At 43.7% G+C, this 20,605-nt stretch overlaps 1 protein-coding gene across 1 annotated transcript in view; it reads left to right on the top strand.

The window, feature by feature from the left end:
• Window positions 1-2,052: 2,052 nt before the first annotated feature.
• The window catches only part of ARHGAP32 (Rho GTPase activating protein 32), a 197,755-nt gene continuing 179,202 nt past the window's right edge, over window positions 2,053-20,605 (top strand). The window contains exon 1 of the mRNA XM_042238117.2: window positions 2,053-2,543. The gene's annotated coding sequence lies outside the window, so the exon portion shown is untranslated. The remainder of the gene's footprint in view (window positions 2,544-20,605) is intronic.

Raw genomic sequence — 20,605 nt, 5'->3', positions numbered from 1 at the left:
CACTAACGCTGAAGCTCCAATACTTTGGCCACTTGATGCAAAGAGTTCACTCACTGGAAAGATTGAGAGCAGAAGGGGGCGACAGAGGATGAAATGTTTGGATGGCATCACCAACTCAGTGGATTTGAGTTTGAGCAAACTCTGGGAGACAGTGAAGGACAGGGAAGCCTGACATGCTGCAGTCCATGAGATCAAAGAGTCAGACATGACTTAGCAACTGAACAACAACAACAAAGGGATGAGAGCCTTGGGCAAAACTCATCTCTCATGGTGGCTTGGTTTAATGTCCCATCCTGACCTCTTGACATCAAAGGAGATTTCTGTTTCATGCTCACCAATCCCCTAGGAACAACACACGCTATTAAACCCTCTCTGCACACTCATCCCTCTCTAGCAGAGATAGCTCTCTGTGGTCAAAAGGTGAACCAATGGAACTCCTGCAGTTTGGAGAAAGAGTAATTTTTAAACTATGAGTTTGGATGAAGCTGTAGGTCTCCAGTTTTCTTCACTCACCTGGCTGTTTCTCCAGCACTTGGGAAGTACCCGTTTAGACCATTATAGATCCTAAGTCTACCTGTTTCAAGTAGATGGCTATCAAACCAGGATGCTGAGTTGTTGTTTAGTTGCTAAGATGTGTCTGACTCTGTAGACTGTACCCTGCCAGGCTCTTCTGTCTACTGGATTTCCCAGACAAGAATACTGGAGTGTATTGCCAAGCCCTCCTCCAGGGGATCTTCCCCACTCAGGGATAGAAACTGAGTCTCCTGCATTGGCAGGCAGATTTTTAACACGGTGCCTACCAGGATACATTTCTTTAATGTACGTGTCTTTAAATTTTCCCATCCAAGTCTGTGCCTCTATGCGAATCTCATTCCATCCCTTCCCTCCTTCTCTGCTAGAAAACATTCTGAATCTCCATCATTAAAGAACCCTTGATTATACTGAAGCTGGCAGGAGTGACATTATTGTACATGTTCACTCCCTAATTTCTCTCCAGGATGTGCTGAAATCCTGCTTCACATCCATGCCCTTGAAATCCTGCTAACTGTGGTCAAGGCCACGTTTTATATTCAGTGACTCCCACTGACATGACTATATGCTGAGTGGACCCGAATCACTGCAGTGACATTAGACGATGCAGTATTTGGCATGGGTGGATTTGAGTACTGAGTTAAATTATGGAGGCTAACCCCCTCCCAACATTCAGATCCCAAAGGAGTCAGAAGGAGTGAATGGTACATATACAAAAGAAAAAGATCAAAACAGAAAAGGGTAGCATGTCAAGATCTGTTCTGTTACACAGACCGCTTGTTGCAGGTCGAAGTATTGCGCAGCCTTTAGAGGTTGAACAAAAGGAGTAGGAGGGAGAACCAAGGGCAGTGCCATACACACGCAGGGCTTCACGTGTCTCCTGGCCACGGACCTTCCGGGGTTGCTGCTCTTTCACCCTTTCTTGTCCTTCCTCTCCCTTGCCAGGTCACTTCCAATCTTCCAGTCCGTAACTCTGAATGAAGACAACCAATAGAACTTTTAGGCCCAGATTCCAAATAATAACCGATGCGAGTTGATTTTAGACCAAAATGCGCAAGGGATGGAGAGACAGGGAGCTTCCCGACTTGCGGCAACGCCCCCCTCTGCTCCGCGGCGCGGTGACAGCACCCCGGGGTCAGCTGTGAGTGGAGAGGAGCCACTGCCGTAGTCTCGGAGGATGGCTCTTCCCGGCGTCGCTGCTGCTGCGGCAGGGTTTGTGTTTTTGCACCGCAGCACGGTGCAGAAGCCGAGGCGGCAGACCTCGCCCGAACCCCCAAGGGTGCATCCCGGCACCCTTCCGGCGCCCTGCCGACCCCCGGAGCCCCCGGGGGAGCGCGAGCAGCCCACCCTTCGCCGCCCCCCCGCCGCGCACGTGCGCTCCCGGGACAACAGCAGGCGAGGCCCGGGCGCGCCCCCGCCGCCCTCGGCCACGCGCGCGCTCCGCCCGCCCTCCTCGCGCGTGCTCGTGCCCGGGGGCCGCGGCCGCGCGCCTCTTCTCCCTGCTGCGGGCGTCGCGGGCGCAGGAGGAGGCGGAGCGCGGGAGGCGGAGGCCCGGCCCGGCGGCGGGCTCCAGCGGGCGCGCGCCGCGAGCGGGGCGGGGGCGCTGCGGGGGCGGCCCGGAGGCGGCGGGCTAGGGGCTCCGAGCCCAGGACCGCATCCCCGGGGCCGGCTCGGCCGGGGGAGGGCGATCGCGGTGAGGGTCGAAGGGGAGGAGGACTCCGAGGCCGCGGCCGGGAGCCCGGCGTCCCCGCCCCCGAGCCTGACGGGGCGGCGCGGCGGGATGAGGCGCTGGCGCGGGGGGCGCCCGGCCGAGCCCCCGCGGCTGCCCCGGGCGGCCAGGCGCTAGGCTCGGAGCGCGGGCGGCGCTCGGCGGCGGCGAGGATCGGGACCAGGACGAGGACGAGGAGGAGGAGGAAGGGGAGGGCGTCGGGCCCGGCGCCCCGCAGGGCAGACACGGAGCGGCGAGCGGGGCGCAGCGACGCCGCGGCGGCGCGGCGGGGCCGCGGGGCTCGGTAAGGCGGGGGCCGCGGGAGGGCCGGGGGCGCCGGTGACGTGGGCAGGCGCCGCAGGGAAGGGCTGGGGGGCCTGGCTTTCCTTCTCGGGAGAAATTCTTTTTAAAGTAAAGGTTCGGGATCGAATGTTCTTGGAAGGCCATCTCGGGTTTCCCCCTTCCTCCCCCCTCCATCCCCCAACCCGGCTCCCTCCTCGGCCTCCCGGGGCTGACCGCGATCGGGCCGCAGCCGCCCGCGCCCACCACTTCCCCGCGGCCTCGGCGGACCGGGCCGGGCGGTTCCCGGCCTGCTGCGGCGCTCCGGGGCGCCCTGGCCGTGCCCGCTCCCCGCCGTGCTCGCTGTCGCGCCCGTGGAGTTTTCCCTCTCATCTTTCTAATTGGCTGAAGTTGCCTCTGCACATTGGACGGTGCTGGTGACTTTAGTGCCTTTTTCCTCCCTTGGTCTCCCCCGCCACCCCGTCCCCGTCCTGCCTTTCTCATTTTGGTGACTTGATTAAATATTCATGTTTAACAGTTTCGCAAACAGATGAACAGAAACGGTAGAGCGAGAAAGTCAAACCAGATTGCTTAGCTATAGCCTACTTCTGGACCCTTTATAACTCCACATTCTCTGGCTGAAGCTTAAAGAAGGTGGACGGGAGGAGGAGACCCCAGGAGGATGCTTGGGTTGCAGTTTGATAGTTATCTTTTAGGAAATAGAATTTGGATAATTATAATTTTGATCTGCATGCAGAATTGCAATCTGCTTTTAAACTGCTTGGGGCACTGCATGATGTTACATGGATAGCTGGCAGCTGGGCCACATTGCATTGTTGTCAGCATCTCTTTTATTTTCCATTCTTTCAGAGTTTTACTTGGCACAGATTTAGACCTTTTAAGTCAATCTGAATGGAAGTAACTTCTGATACATTGGTTGCTTTTGTAAACGTTGTCTATATTTGTATTTCTATTGGAAGAAGAAAAAGCATATGGTGCTAGAGTATTGTGGGTCTTAGCATCCAGAAAATATGCTAGTTTGAATCAGTAATTGAATTTGTTGTAACATTTTTGGGTAGTGATAATTTTGATTCATTAATATATTTTTCTTTATTGGGTACATTGGACTCTTAGAATATTGACATTTGATCCTTGTACTTGAGAAATAGAAGTTTTAATTGCTGCTACAACATGACCTCAAAGTTTTTCAAGCACTCATTGGTGTGAATTCCTTTTTAACACTGCTGTTTGTGAAGATGGGATATTATGATGCTGTGATGTCCGTTTTCAGGATTATCTGGAGTTGGCTTCATTCCTAAAATTTAGTGTGTGGTGATTCTTCATAGAATAAGTCTCTAGAATGGCGTGAGGTTGAAACTGTGCTCTAGCCGGTTGTCTTAATACGATCATCTCTATAGCAGTCTGTAGAATAAAGCAGCACTTTGGACAGAGACCTGTCCAGACCCAGCTGGGGTGGAAGCCCAGTTTACTGTATGGAGATGCACACTGAGGTGGCTGATAGGGTGTAAGTGGGCCACAGAGGAAGTGTTAGTTGGAAGAATCTTCTTTGGTTATGTAACTTTTTGTTTTCTAGGGAGAGACCAAGAAGCAGCCAGGCAGGCTCAACTGTCATTAGAGTCTTTGATGTTGGCTTGAGTTCCAGTAATTATGTTCCTTTTATTTTCTTTTCCTAACCCCCACATCATTTTCCAATCACCAGAAGCTATGCTGCAATTGGGCTCAGACTTTAATGGGAATTCATTCATCTCTATTTCTCTTTCACTTAGTCTCTCTTTATTTTATTTTTTTAAAGATATTTTTGGGGATGTGGACCATTTTTAAAGTCTTTATTGAATCTGTGACAGCATTGCTTCTGTTCTGTGTTTTGTTTTTTTGGCCACAAGGCATGTTGGATGTTAGCTCCCTGACCAGGAGTTGAACCAACACCCCCTGCACTGAAAGGCAAAGTCTTAACCACTGGACCACCAGGGAAGTCTCGTCTTAGTCCGTCTTTAGATTGGCTTGTTCAGCAGTGTTTTCCCTTTCTGTGCTGGCCTTAGTATGTTGTTTGCACAGTATACATAGATTCACTATTGACTGTAAATGCATCTGACGAATGTCAAGGATTAGCAGCTGTTTTCTTCAGAAGACTTTGATAGCATAAGGAAAATCAAATGAAATGCACTAAACGGTTTCATTGCTTTTGAAGATTATGACTAATAATTCATGACAATCTTTAGGGTTTAACCCATTAATGTGAAATTTGATGTCTATGGAAGTAGTTAGGAGGCAGCAGGGACTTAAAATCAGGTTGTGGTTGCAGTTCTGCCACTTAGTAGCTGTGTGGCTTGGTCCCTGCTTTGGGCAAGTTATGTACATTTCTGAGCCTGTTTTTCTTAGGTGTAAAATTGGGATGAGGTTTCCCAGGTGGCTCATTGGTAGAGAATCTACCTGCAATGCAGGAGACATAGGTTCGATCACTGGATCAGGAAGATCCCCTGGAGAAGGAAATGGCAACCCACTCCAGTATTCTTGCCTGGAAATCCCATGGACAGAGGAGCCTGGTGGGCTACCGTCCATGGGGTTGCAAAAGAATTGGACATGATTTATTTAGCGACTAAGCAACAACAAAAACAAAATGGAACATTGCAAGGAGGCTTGCATTGTCTTCCTTACAGAGAAGTCAAATGAAAGGATCTGAAAATACTTTGTATTGCTTCTTAAATTCATAGCCTATTACTGTCATTACCTATAAACTTAGTGTTTAGCTGTTTTAAATGTCTTAATACCAGTTTTTTAAAAGGCACATAAGGAATGAGGATGTGTTAGATCTTTTTGAGTTCCAAAATTTCGTGATTCTGTCTCATTCTTAGGAAATCCATATGTAGTGTCTACAGTTTTGGACTCAGAGTTTTTGATTATTTGGGGACAGATGTTTAGTTTATTGAGACTTTGAGCTTCTGTAAAGTATCATTTCAGAATATTAAAGGAGATTACAACTTAGAAGTGTGAAAAGAGCTGTTTACTAAAATATATTTTATATTTGTCTGCATTATTTAGGATAGACATTGACAAAATTCAGTATGTAGGCCAAATCTGGCCTGCAGCTTATATTTTGTATGGCTTATGAACTAAGAATGATTCATTTTCAAATGGTAGAAAAAAAAAAAAAGTATTTCGTAATGTGCAAGTTACATGAAATTCAGATACTAGTGCTCATAAATAAAGTTTTATTGGGATTATAGCCACACTTGTTTATGTCGTGTCTGTGGCTGTATTGGCTGTACAGCAGCAGGGTTGATTCCTTGCAACAGAGACAGTATGGTCTGCAGAGCTTAGCAGTTTTATTACTTGACCCTTTATAGAAAAAGTTTGCCAGTCTTTGCTTTGTTGTTGTTGTTCAGTCGCTAAATTATGTCATACTCGTTGTCAACCCATGGACTGTAGCCCCCCAGGCTCCTCTGTCGATGGGATTTCCCAGGCAAGAATACTGATGTGGGTTGTCATTTCCTTCTTCAGGGGATGGATCTTCCCGACCCAGGGATCAAACCTGTGTCTCCTGCATTGGCAAGCGGATTCTTTACCACAGAGCCACCAGAAACCCCCGTTTTTGCTTTAGAACATAAAATTTTTGCTCTGCTTAGCACAAGCATGGTTTCCTGTCATAGCATTATAGGGATTAGGACCTCTGGAAAGGTACTGATTTTTGCTTTGGAGTCAGACAGACTTGTGTTTGAATGTCAGCTGTGACAGAAACTTTGATCCTGGACAAACAAATTAACATCTTGGTGTTTCAGGTACCTCCTTTGTAATCAGAGAATATAGAATCTGTCTTAGAAGATTGTAGTGATGGTTAAATGAAATGTTACATGTGAAGGCTTAATACGATATTGTTCAGTCGTTCAGTCGGGTCCAACGCTTTGCGATCCCACGGACTGCAGCATGCCAGGCTTCCCTGTCCTTCACCATCCTCCGGAGCTTGCTCAAACTCATGTCCATTGAATCGTGATGCTATATACGTTATAGGGATATAATAAGTACATAGTAAGTTATAGATGATGGTGATCATGAATTCTAGTTGTAAACAATACGCCTAAAATGTTGTACATCACCTTGCCCCAATATTATAGAGTTGTTCTCCTGAGTGGTATGTTACTTGGTACCGAATTTTTTCCTTTACTGAAACCATTAGTTTAGTTAACAGCTGATAAATGGGATAACTTGAGAAATCTCTCGTATATTGTACTATATTTTTATTAATCCTTTGCTTATTTAGATGATTAAGAATAAGTGGAAAGATAATTCTGCTCTGTTTTTCAAAGATCTTGGTTCTTGATAATTTCTTGGTACTAATGTATGTTTGCAAGCTGAATTTAAATACTGGTTCTATTTTGGTTTTGGTATTTCCTGTTTTTTGTTTTTTTGAAAAAGATATTTAGGAAAAGAATATTACATTTGGCCAGGGTTAGGGGACTTCTTTTAATGTTTGTGACACCCTTTAAGTCTAATTTAGGATTTGTGTTAGCATCTCTATTATAGCCTCTTCAGAGGTGGAATAATAAAACTTAATATTTTTTCCGTAAAGGTAGGCCTAGTGTACTTTCCAGAAGCTTCGTTGTTAAGCTGCTTTCTGAAATATTTGGTTTAAGTTATCTTACTATGGATAAATTGGATGTACTTCCCAGCTTCAAATGCTGGTTTATTTAACATTAATCCCAAACTTGGAGTGAGCAAATAAACAAAGGCTATTGTTCTAACTGAGTCAAACAGAACAGGGCTGGGGTCAGTGTGGCTCTTGCCATCCTACAAATAGTGCAATTTCATGCCTTTGGTGTTCTTTACAGGCTGAGGGATAATCCCAGGGAGACCTCTGGAGGGTGCTGATGTCCCCATGCTGTCCTTGGAGGGTGGGCAGAGGGCCTTTCATCAAACTGCAGAGCTACAGCCCCTGGAAAACAACACTTGTGGCCCCATAGAAACAGTAGAGGCCTAAACAAGACCCTCCATCTCGAGGAGACAGGATTTTCTTTTGATGTTAAAGCATATAAACCACAAAACCAACCAGAGAATTCCTGTTTGAAGAGGTGAAGACTGAGCGGGAATATTCCCCATGGCAGCAAAATGTAAAGATTTGGTAAAATAGATGTTTGCAGGTTCATAGTGTACCTGAACAAGGGAGCTTCCCTGGTATTTACAGGAGGTGTTTTAGGTAGGTAAAAGGAAGTGAGGAATGAGGTGTTTGGTTTAATTTCTCATATGTAATTTATGAACCAGAATGTTCAGAGTGGAAGTAGAATTCTGATTTTCAGGGAGATTGCATCCATTTACTACTTTATTTTATGCCCTGGATCATAGTAGGCATTAGTTTCAGAGCCTGTGGAGATGGAAAGCCCTGAGAGAAAAGGCACACATGGCCCATGCACCCTGGACACGGTGTGATAGGTGTACGTTGTCTCTGTTACCAAAGATAGGTACCACCCTCTGGGGAGGAGCTCTGAAATAGAATTCCATTCCTTTGCCCTTGAAATAGTATTAATAAAATCTTTATTTTGTGGGGTTCAGCCTTGTGGTCCTGAGCAGGCCATGTGATTGCCCTGTTTTTATCCCATTGTGTGTAGGTTGGAAGTAGTAATTCCTGTTCTCTTTTTATTGGAGAGTTATATGGTGGAAGGACTCACAAGATGAGTAGCATTTTCAGTGACTGAAGAACATATTATGTGAACTTTAGTACTTACCTGGTTTATTAAGGGCAGGCAAAAAAGATAAGGAAGCTTTAACAGAGAAAGGAGATTTGAACTTGAAGTCAGAGGACCTGGGTTCTCGTCTTGGCTCTCCTGTAAATAAATCTGTGCCTTTGGACCAGTAATTCATCTTGCTAAAAACCTCATTTTCCTTGTATCTATTGATGAAATGAGGGGTCAAACTAGAGGTCTCTGAAGATTCTTTGTCGCTCCCAAATTCCATGATTCTCCGATTTTTTTTTTTTTTTCTTAAAGTAGGGACTATCCTCTTGCACTTCCCCAGTTTCCGTTGATCTTCTACCTGAGGAGAGCCTGACAAACAGTGGTCTTCAGGACTTAGTGACAGTCCTGCTCTGGTAGCGTACAGGAAGCCAAACGTCTTAGTGAACTGAAAAGTATCCGTTGAGTACAAGTGAGGTTTTTTTTTGGTACCACGCTAAATGCAGTGGAACCTAGGTATGAAAGAAGTTGGCATCGAGTCTCTTCCCTTAGGAAGTGTTCCATTCCATTGGGAAGATAAACTATATTATGAAGAAGAATATTATGAAAGAGTGGATAAGAAACAGTGGGATAATCATCCCTGATCTATCAGTGGCCATTCAAGGACTTGGGTGTACTGTTGGAAAGGATGCTTTGTGGCCTTGAACATTTGTAAAATAAACTTTTTAGACTGCCTTAAGCTCTGAAATTTGGTCATATTCTCCTTGAAAGAGCAGCAGCATCTTTGAATCAGCCTGTTAGGAGAAAGAGTCAGCCTGTTAGGAGACAATTCAAGTGAGAACTGTTCAATCCAGGCCAGATTTTTATACTCATTCTACATGATTGTTTGATTTACTAGATAGAAGAAAGGGATCACTTTAATTTTCTGGAAGTGCATTCAAGGGGCAACAATTCTTCTGAAAAGTCAAGCATGTGAGAAGTGACAGGAGACTCAACGTGTCTCTGCTTCTGGGCAATAACTCTGAGCCCTGGATCTCATTTCCCGCTTCTTAAGGCTTTTACTCCTGCCATTATTTTTTCCCTTAAATTATCATTCTCTGCTTACTGGATCATCTCTTTTAGTAGGCAGACGTGCCCTATATTACTTGCAGCAGTGATGATTAATTGTTCACCAGATGCCACTCTCTTCAGCTTCATTTCAGTAATAGGGCCCTCAGGTTTATCTGGCACATGGATGCCCAGCTGGACTGCATTTCCTAGCCTTCCTCTTACACGTGGATGTGACCGCATGATGAAGTTTGGGTAACTGGAAAATGACCAGAAGTACTATGAGCGATTTTTGTGTCAGGGCCTTAGAAAGAAAAAGTGAGTTGCTTTTTGCTTGCTCTTGCTTTCTGCTTTCCTCTTGATCCCTTTCTGCTAGGAGAATATAGTACTGGTTTGTGTTAATTCAACCTTTCAGTTGAGAGCAATACTTTAGGAGGAGGTGGATCAGTAAGATGGGTCCTTGGATGATCTTATAGAGCAGAACCACCTACTACTGTTCATTTTTCTCTGGATGGTTAAGTGAGAAAGGAATATAGTTTTGTCTTGTTGAGCCACTAATACTTTAACAGGTATTAGAATAAATCACCTCTGTTAAATCATCTTCTCTCCTCCACCTTATGATTCCCTTCAGCTATTGCCCAATTTCTTTGTTCCATTTTGCAACAGGAGATGTTTATGTTTGCTGTGTCCACTTCCTTACCACTGATTCTCTCTTTAGCCTCATCTCTTTGAGCTCTTGTTCTCTGGAGGCCATCACGCCTTGACCTGCCCAGGGATTCGATCTCTAGGAGGCTGTCATGCCTCAGCCTGCCTGGGGATCTGCACCCTGACCTGAGGACACCTGGCTCTCAGGTTGCAACAGTACTGGGTAGGATAAGCTTCAGGAAGACTCACTCCTAAGGAGGTCCACTCATGAAATTGAAGGAGGCCAAGGCCCAGGAGCAGAGAAGGCAATGGCAACCCACTCCAGTATTCTTGCCTGGAAAATCCCATGGACGGAGGAGCCTGGTAGGCTGCAGTCCATGGGGTCGCTAAGTGACATGACTGAGTGACTTCATTTCACTTTCTCCACTTACTGGCATTGCTTTTAATCAAGGCTGCAATGACTTGTATCTTGTCAAAGCCAGAGGTCATACAACATCTGTGTCTTACTGACCTCTCATCAGCATTTCCCACTGGCCGACTACTTTCTCTGACCTTATAGCTACTCATTCTCTATGTCCTTTTTGCAGCTTATCTCTGCCTACCTCCCCCTCTAAAATTTGGAATGTCCCTAGGCTCTCCTGATTTCATCCATTTTCATGGTTTCAGATACTGTTTATATGCCGAGGGGGCTCAGATTCCTGTCTCTGGTACTGATTTCTGGAGCTCTAGACTCATCATCTAATGCCATTCTTCCACCTGGATGTCTCATGAACAAAGCAGAACTGTGAATTACGCTTTCTTTCATTTACTCCTCCCTCCACTTCTTCCACGTCTTCACTGTTTGAAGTGAAGTGGCCAGACTGTCTACCCAGTTGTGCAGGCTCTGAGGTCATCCTCCATTTTTTTCTTCTCATCTCATGTTAATAAGTCCCATCAACTCTACCTTCAGAATTCAAACTGGACCTGACGATGTCTCAGTTTTTTCATGGTTAACACCTAGGCTAGCTGCTTTTGTCCTCTGGAAAATTATCTGCAGACTTCCCTGCCTCTGTCCTTTCCTCTGTCCCCTGTGCTCCACCTGTGTGTCCCCCACCTTCCTCCCACTCCTATCCCCTTGTTACTCAGGATCTTTTCAGTGATTCCATAGTTTTACCATTTCCACAGTGTCTTATAGTTGGAGGCTTACAGTATGTAGCTTTTTCAATTAGCTTCTTTCACTTCGTAATAAATATTTAAGTGTCTTCCATGTCTTTTCATGGGTTGATATCTTATTTCTCTATCAGTTCAGTTCAGTCGCGTCCAACTCTTTGTGACCCCATGGACTGCAGCATGCCAGGCCTTCCTGTCCATCACCAACTCCTGGAGTTTACTCAGACTCATGCCCATTGGGTCGGTGATACCATCCAACCATCTTATCCTCTGTCATCCCCTTCTCCTCCCGTCCTCAATCCTTCCCAGCATCAGGGTCTTTTCCAATGAGTCAGTTCTTCACATCAGGTGGCCAAAGTATTGGAGTTTCAATTTCAGCATCAGTCATTCCCATGAACACCCAGGACTGATCTCCTTTAGAATGGACTGGTTGGATCTCCTTGCAGTCCAAGGGACTCTCAAGAGTCTTCTCCAGCGTCACAGTTCAAGAGCATCAGTTCTCAGCACTCAGCTTTCTTTACAGTCTAACTCTCACATCCGTACATGACTACTGGAAAAACCATAACCTTGACTAGACGGACCTTTGTTGGCAAAGTAATGTCTCTGCTTTTTAATATGCTGTCTCAGTTCAGCTCAGTTCAGTTCAGTCTCTCAGTCATGTCCGATTGGTCATAACTTTTCTTCTAAGGACCAAGCATCTTTTAATTTCATGGCTGCAGTCACCATCTGCAGTGGTTTTGGAGTCCCCCAAAATAAAGTCTGACACTGTTTCCACTGTTTCCCCATCTATTTGCCATGAAGTGATGGGACCAGATGCCATGATCTTAGTTTTCTGAATGTTGAGTTTTAAGCCAACTTTTTCACTCTCCTCTCTCACTTCAAGCTTCATCAAGAAGCTCTTTAGTTCTACTTCCCTTTTTGCCATAAGGCTGGTGTCATCTGCATATCTGAGGTTATTGATATTTCTCCTGGCATTCTTGATTCCAGCTTGTGCTTCTTTCAGCCCAGTGTTTCTCATGATGTTCTCTGCATATACGTTAAATAAGCAGGGTGACAATATACAGCCTTGACGTACTTCTTTCCCTATTTGGAACCAGTCTATTGTTCCATGTCCAGTTCTAACCGTTGCTTCCTGACCTGCATACAGATTTCTAAAGAGGCAGGTCAGGTGGTCTGGTATTCCCTTCTCTATTATAATTTTCTACAGTGCTCTTTCTTTTTAGCACTGAGTAATATTCCATTTTTTGGGTGTACTACGGTTTATCCACTCATCTGCTGAAGGACATCTTGATTGCCTCCAGGTTTTGGCAGTAATGAATGAAACTGCTATAAACATCCATGTTTTTTGTAGATAGGAGTTTTCAGCTTTTGGGTAAATACCAAGGAAGGTGATTCTAGGATGGTATGATAAGCATGCTTTTGAATGAAAGTTCTGTTGCCCCACATCCTTGCCAGCACTTGGTGGTATGAGCGTTCTGGATTTTGGCCATTCTAGCAGATGTATAGTGGGTGCTGCTGCTTTTCATCCCTTGACCGAGCTATGCATGTACCTCTTCAGCCATCTACAAGGAAGGATGGAATGTGCTTCCTTCAGGTCTTCTCATGGCTCTCTTCTGCTGCCCCAGAGAGGCCTGTATGCTTACCTGTGTACAGGCAGTTTCACAGGCTCTGTCTTCTTTATTACCTCATTTTATTTTCTTCATTTCAGTTTGCATTTATTTGCTTTTATCTTACATTTGTAACCCCATTTTCTGCAAGCTGTTTGAGAGGCCTGGGCTCTGTCTAGATATGTGTTGTATCCTTAGCATTTCTGTAGAGTGTGTATTTGTTGGTGCCAGAGAGGTGTCATCCATCGTGGGGACAGATGACAAGGTTTTCAGTGATAATGATAAATCATGGGACCCCAGGAGCAGCAGGGAAGGTTCTGACTTCCTGGAGGATGGAAAAGTCCCTTGAGACAAGGCTGCTGTAGTCTTTAAGTAATTAATATGGTAGAATGGAGAAATTTACTTCAATTTTTGTGAGGAGGCAAATGACAAGAGTGAGCTGACAGCAGGGACTTTTTAATAGAGAAAGGATGCTTCAGAGTTTAGCTTCCATTTGCCTGTGTCTCAAAGCACTTGTCTCTATATAGAGCTACCCATTCACACTGCAGTTACATAGGCCTCTCGGTCAAATGTGGTCTTTACCTTTTCTCAGGATCAGAGTTCCTTCCACATTATCGTTGGAAGAGCAGCACGTACCCTCTGCTTCTGTATTTTCAGTGTCTGACTTATTACTCACCTGACAGCCCAGGTCTTTTTAAAAAATTTATATATTTTTACTGATGTATAGTGTTGTGTTAATGACTGCTGTACAGCAGGGTGACTCAGTTATACATATATGTGTGCCTTCTTTTTCCTATTCTTTTCCATTATGGTTTATCACAGGATACTGAATATAGTTCCCTGTACTATACAGTATGACCTTGTTGTTGCCCAATTCTTTTTATTTTTTTAATTCAAAAATACTTTTTTTAGAGGGGGCTGTGCCGGGTCATTGTTGCAGCATGTAGGATCTAGTTCCTTGATCAGGGATCGAACCTGGGCCCTCTGCACTGGGAATACGGAGTCTTAGCCACTTGACCACTAGGGAAGTCCCCCCAGTCCTTTTTAAAAGGAATTATTAATGTTTACCATTCCTTGTTGTGTTAGAGTGGAATGTACCTGCCCTTCATTTCCAGCACCACACAGATCTGTTCATTTTTTCACATGATGGCCTTCAGTTGTCATGTGAGAAATGGCTGGTTCTTTGATCTTCCCACTAACTTTTTTTCTTCCCAGACTAAATGTACTTATTTTCTTCAACTGTTCCTCATGTGACTGAGCTCCTTTTGCGGGCCCATCCCCAGCATTTCTGGAACTCGGGCAAGAATACAAATGGAAGTCTGTATGCTGTATGTCTAAACATTTGCACATTATTAATCAGGTGAACTGATACAGATGTTGCATCACGTACCTTAACAAAGACAACTTCGTAATGACCTAAATCTGGGTCACAGAGGGAATTCTCTGACTCCTGGGAGTTCTATTCCACACCATGGGAAAGGGCAGGTACCCGTCTCCCTCCAGGCTCCTGGCATGAGGGACTTTTTGCATGTGCATATGTGTGGGCACTTGAAACCATGCATGCCTCTACCCCTTTCAGATAGCGTCGCTTTGATCATCCCTGGGCCCAGGGGATGTAAATACTGATGGTGTGGTCATTTGCTGTTGGAGGGTCCACTCAGGGAAGAAGCCTGAGCAAACCCTAGAAGTAGTCAGGAAATTCGGGGGTCCTGGTAAGAAGAGGGCTGGGGTGTGTGGACTGCAGTTGGGCATACCTGTTAGTTTAGGTCCTGAGAACAGTTGGCCCCATGGTCAAGGGAGTTGGTCAGCGGGTACCCCAGGTCCAATGTAGTACTGTTCTGTCGTTGTCAGATTCTGGTCTTGATTCTGTTTCCCAGAGCCATTTATTGTGGAAAAAGTTAAATTCCCTCTTACAGTGTTCCAAGCTAGACATTGCATTTTAATTAGAGCTCCCTAACTGGCGTGCCAGACAAGACTCTGAATGTATTACAGATAGGGCAGAAACATTTCCTCATTCCTTGGAGAGGATCGTCAGCGACAGAGAGGCGAGCGCTTCTCCTGACCTCTGGTGACCGCCTGCAGCCGGGCTTACTTGCCGCAGTGTGCCCACATCAGTGCTGTCATCTCCGTGTGTCCCGAGTGCAGAAGACAGAGGAACCCTGCTCTGCACTGCTGTCGGGCGACTGCAGGGCTCGCGGCATAGAGCGTTTACATACGGCTTTGAGAGCACTTCTATCAGCATCGGTATCTGGTCCGCCTGACAGTGTTAGAAGTGTCAAAGTAGGTTTGTGCCCTTCTTATTAATGAGGATATAGATCGAGGTTAAGTGGCTTAGTGTAGCTACACATTCTCACTCAAGTAGGACAGTTGAAACTAGAACTCCATTCTTCTGACTCTTATTCTGGTGTATTCTCTCTACTAACCCAAATTCCTTTTCTTGTACTATTTTTTTTTTTTTTTTTGGACAGCCTATCACTTCTGATTCATGTAGGGCATGCAGGCAGTTGCATTTTTTTAGTTTTTCTGTCCCGACTTCTGTTCTGTTGTTTCCCTTTATTGTTACTTCTTAACCTAAAGATTCAACTTGACAATCCCTATGAAGTGGTATGATTTTTATCAGATTCAAACAGTTCATCCAGTGTCTTGCAACTTAACTGTGTATTATCCATTTTGATGGCTCTCTGCTCTGGATTCATGTCATATTTAGTTGTTGCAGTGATGCTTGTCTGAAATGGTCACCCTGAGTTGTTTATAAAAGGTTAGATTACATTAAAATGGGAAAATGTGCAGTGCATTTTAGAAATATTTCTTTTCTAAACTAGTTATGATTTTTTATTTAGTGCCATTTTTTCATTGATCTTTACAAATGTTATTTTATTTAAACCTCAGAAATTTGTGGTCACTTACTCAAATGCCAGATTGATTTAGAATTCAAATCTAGGTCTGTTTAAACTCAAAGTACCTGTGTGTTTTCTTAGCACTAGTCTATGAATAATGAGAAATAATTTCTAAACATTTAACTTGAGCCTGAGAAAGGGATATTTCCCAGATTCATATTCTTACATTTGGCATAAGTTAATTCTCTGTTCAGTTCAGTTGCTCAGTCGTGTCCAACTCTTTGTGACCCCATGGACCACAGCACACCAAGGCCTCCCTGTCCATCACCAACTCCTGGAGTTTACTCAAACTCATGTCCATTGAGTTAGTGATGCCATCCAGCCATCTCATCCTCTGTTTTCCCCTTCTCCTCCTGCCCTCAACCTTTCCCAGCATCAGGGTCTTTTCAGATGAGTCAGCTCTTCGCATCAGGTGGCTAAAGTATTGAAGTTTCAGCTTCAACATCAGTCCTTCCAATGAACACCCAGGACTGATCTCCTTTAGGATGGACTGGTTGGATCTCCTTGCAATCCAAAGGACTCTCAAGGATCTTCTCCAACACCACAGTTCAAAAGCATCAGTTCTTCAGCGCTCAGCTTTCTTCACAGTCCAACTCTCACATCCATACATGACCACTGGAAAAACCATAGCCTTGAGTAGATGTTACTGCTTCGTTACTCATGCACAGAACAGGCTTCCTCACCAACCCTTCTCCCCACCAAATGTGAATAGTGCCTAGTTGAGAAGCCCTGCTGTAAAGGTTCTAAGTAGTCAGGGTTTTACTTTGAATATGTGTGCTTTTGTATTTAACCAACCCCATCATGGTGATAGGGCCTCGAATGTATGAGAGAGAATTTGTCAAACTCCCCACTTGGGGACAGGTTGTCAATGACATTAGAGCATGATGTTCATTCAATTGTGCTGCTTCTAGAGAATCTGGGATTTAATGCCAAAGGCTTCCTGAGTGATGAAAGGTTAGGCTTTTTATATTTAATGCATATTTTTGTTAGAAATGTTCATGGGTGAAAGAAAATGAAAGTTGCTCAGTCGTGTCCAACTCTTTGCGACTCCACGGACTATACAGTCCTTGGAATTCTCCAGGCCAGAATATTGGAGTGGGTAGTCGTTCCCGTCTCTGAGGAATCTTCCCAGCCCAGGGATTGAACCCAGGTCTCCCGCACTGCAGGCAGATTATTTACCAGCTGAGCCACCAAATGTGAAATATATGATACCAACCTGGCAGTTAGATATTGACCTGCTAACCAACATAACTTTTATGAGGAGTTGTGTTTATTGGTTAAAGCACAGATTTGAAGGGATGGTTGCTTAGCATTCTGAAACCAGGTTTCTTTTCCCTTGTTATTGAGTTCTGAGGCATGACTGGAACATCGTTGCAGTGCCTTTTCCAGTTTCTTTATATTAATTTTACCTGGCTTGATTTTGTGTTCCTGTGTTCTGGATTGCTGAAACTATGTTCTTAAACTGATGCTTCATTCTGTTTACTCTAACTGATCACGAGCCATCAGAGGTTCTCTATTCCTACTATACTTAATAAGTGCTCTCGTTCCTACATTTACTGATCTCTCTCGCTTCATTTTCAGGGAAACTCTTTTTTTTTCTTTTTAAATCATCGATTCGTGGGGAGGGAGGTGGGAGGGGGGTTCATGTTTGGGAATGCATGTACACCCGTGGTGGATTCATGTCCATGTATGGCAAAACCAATACAGCATTGTAAAGTAAAATCAATCAATCAATCAATCAATCAATCATCCTCAATTCACAATTCAGTGTCGCTAAATGATACATGTCTGTCTTACTAATATCAGTAGCTACTGTTACTACTGCTAAGTCACTTCAGTCGTGTCCGACTCTGTGTGACCCCAGAGACGGCAGCCCACCAGGCTCCCCTGTCCCTGGGATTCTCCAAGCAAGAACACTGAAGTGGGCTGCCATTTCCTTCTGCAATGTATGAAAGTGGAAAGTGAAAGTGAAGTTGCTCAGTCGTGTCCAACTCTTGGCGACCCCATGGACTGCAGCCTACCAGGCTCCTCTGTCCATGGGATATTCCAGACAAGAGTACTGGAGTGGGGTGTCATTGCCTTCTCCACTGTTACTACTAACATTTATTTATTATTGATATGCCAGACTGTTATAAGCTCCTTACATACATTATCTGCTTTATCATCACAGTTGCCTCATGAAGTTGTTACTCATACTTTTTTTTTAATTATGATAAAATTTATGTGACAATTTACCATTTTAACTGTTTTTAGCTGTCCAGTATATTCACTGGCTATATAATTTACATATATTCACGTTGTTGTGAAACATCTCCAGAACACTTTCATCCTGCAAAACTAACAGTCCCTGCCTATTAAAGAATGCCCTGTTTCTGCCTCCTGCAGCCCCTGGTCCCCACTGTTCTAAGCATCCTTTCTGTTTTTATGAATTTGACTACTTTGGAGCCCTCATCTCAGTGGAATCACGCACTGTTTGTCTTTTAGTGACTGACCTCTTTCACTTAGCATAATGTCCTCCAGGTTCAACCATGCGGTAGCATGTGACAAGATCTCCTTTCTTTTTAAGGCTGAATAATATTCCATTGTATGTATGTGTCACATTTTGTTGATTCCTTCATCCTTTGAGGGATGGGTTGCTTCTGTCTCTTGGCTGTTGTGAATGCTGCTGCTGTGAACATGGATTTGCAAATACCTCTTTGAGATCTTGTTTTCACTTGTTTGTATATATGCCCAGGAGTAAGATTTCTGGATCATGTTGTTATTTAGTCGCTAAGTCATGTCTGACTTTTGGTGACCTCCTGGACTGTAGCCCACCAGGCTCCTCTGTCCATGGAATTTTCCAGGCAAGAATACTGGAGTGAGTTGCTGTTTCCTTCTCCAGGGGATCTTCTGTATGTGAAGTGGTATCTTATTGTGGTTTTGATTTGCATTTGCTTAGTGGTAGTGATGCTGAGGATTATTTTCGGAAACCTGTTGTCAGTTTTTGTATCATCTTGGAGAAATATATTCAGGTCCTTTGTCCATTTTTTATTTTTAGTTTTTTGGCCATGTTTCATGGCATGTGGGATCTTAGTTCCTCCACCAGGGATCAAACCCATGCCCCTGCAGTGGAAGTGCAGAGTCTTAACCATGGGACTGCCAGGGAGGTTACTGCCCATTTTTTAAAATAAAGTTTTTTGTAGTTGACTTGGCATTATATATGCTGAATATCAATCTCTTCCCGGATATGTGGTTTCAGATATTTTCTTCCATTCTGTGGGTGGCCTTTTCAGTCTGTCCATAGTATCCTTTGATGCACAACAGTGTTTAATTTTGATGAAGAGATGGAAACAAAAAAATGCTTGGTTTTTACTGGCTTTCTATCTTTTAGCATTACTGTCTAACCAAAATAGAGGCCTAAGCTTCAGCATATGGAGAGCTGAGTTCATGTAACTGTAGCTGATCTGTTTATATGCTAACCTCTTGGAAGTTAGAAAGGAAAGGCCTGAAACAGGAGAAAGGGTTTAGAAAATCCTTTAGCTTAGTCTTAGCTAGATTTGTGATATGAAAAATATTATGGTATTCTTAGTGTTTAGGATTAGGGACTTTAGCAGAAGTGGAAAAAAAGAAATGTTTGGTTAAATGAGCTGATAAAGGCCCTTGTGGTTTAGAAATATTTCTGAGTTACTGAAGTTCATGCAACAGGATCTGGAATAACTTTCCTGTTACTTTAGACCCTCTTCCTTTGTGTAGCCCTGTTCAGAGCCACCCCATCCTCCATTTCAACAGTATTTCTGTATTCCTGTGATCTCTGTTATATGCATTTGTTCTTTTGGCTTCTTTCAGCTGTATTCCTTTCCAGTGTATGCTCATTACGCTTTTTTTAAAAAAGTGAGATTGGACCCATTTGCTCTGAGAGGACTGTGGTGTTTAGCATACTGTTGAGGGCTCAGTAAATTTTCAGAGGTATGTTCAGCCTTCTAGAGTATTTGCCTTCATTAGAAATAGTTACAGAAAGTTTTCTTGGTGGAGGAAACTGTCTCTTATCTTTGTACTGGCAGAGTCCTTCCTGCATCATGCTTCAGTTGATGTGTTCATTTAGTTCTCAGCTCGGCTGCTAAAAAATTTTCTTAAAAAGAAGTTTTTTTCTTTAAAGTTGTTCGTGTAATTCCCTTTTTGATTACTTACTGGTTAATTTTTTGGTAATTATTTTTTTGATTATTCAGCTATAATAGTATAAGAATAGATTTTGGAGGTTGCTGTTAGCACATAAAAGTAGTAGGAATTTATTTAAACGTTGTTTTTAAAAGGACAGTTTTAACAATTAAATGTTTAACTTTAATGCTTAAAAAGTTGTCCAGGTATATGCATAAAGGTAAAATTACTAGTAGTCTAAATTATAATACTATACTTATATTATTTTTCCTAACATAAATTGCTTAGACTCTTCTGTTGTAAAATAAATTCTGTAACTTTGAGATTTCTTATTTAGATATATTTATTATCACATTTTAAGAAAGAACTTTTAGACTTGTAACTCTGTATAAAAGCCCATAATAAATTTCTTTACTTTTTACCATGCGGGTATGATTTAAAATAGAGAAAGGCAACAGGGGTGAGAAAAATCCTGAAAAACAAAGGTCTTTAACAAAAGGTTTACTAAATCCTGTTACAGGAAGTATGATAATTATGACAAGAAATCATAAGACCACTTACTGTTCTTTGTTTGGCTAGAATCAACACTCATTTGCGCCCAGGTAAATAAATGATTTTATTTCACAAAAGAGATTTAATAATATATGGCTGAAGTGTAAGTGAAATGCTGTGGCCCTTCAGTTGAGTAATGCACAAGCAGGCCGCAGATGTCGAAGTTTAGTCAGTTTTGTTGTTGCAGCCCGTGTCATTGAAGGAACGGAGACAAAAGTTTGTTTGTAACTACCATGGAACTGAGTACAAAGACGCCAGTGACCTCTGACCCTCTGAGGCTGTGCATCTGAGCAAGGAATTGTTTGAGGATGGGAAAAGCTGCCTGTTGACTTGGGGTGTAGTTTTCCCTTGCTTTCTGTGGAATTGTTGAATGAC

This window comes from Ovis aries, chromosome 21 (assembly GCF_016772045.2).
Source record: "Ovis aries strain OAR_USU_Benz2616 breed Rambouillet chromosome 21, ARS-UI_Ramb_v3.0, whole genome shotgun sequence".
NCBI classification, from domain to species: Eukaryota; Metazoa; Chordata; class Mammalia; order Artiodactyla; family Bovidae; genus Ovis; species Ovis aries.
The sequence above is the reverse complement of the archived record's forward strand: the minus strand, read 5'-3'. Positions and strand labels throughout refer to the sequence as shown.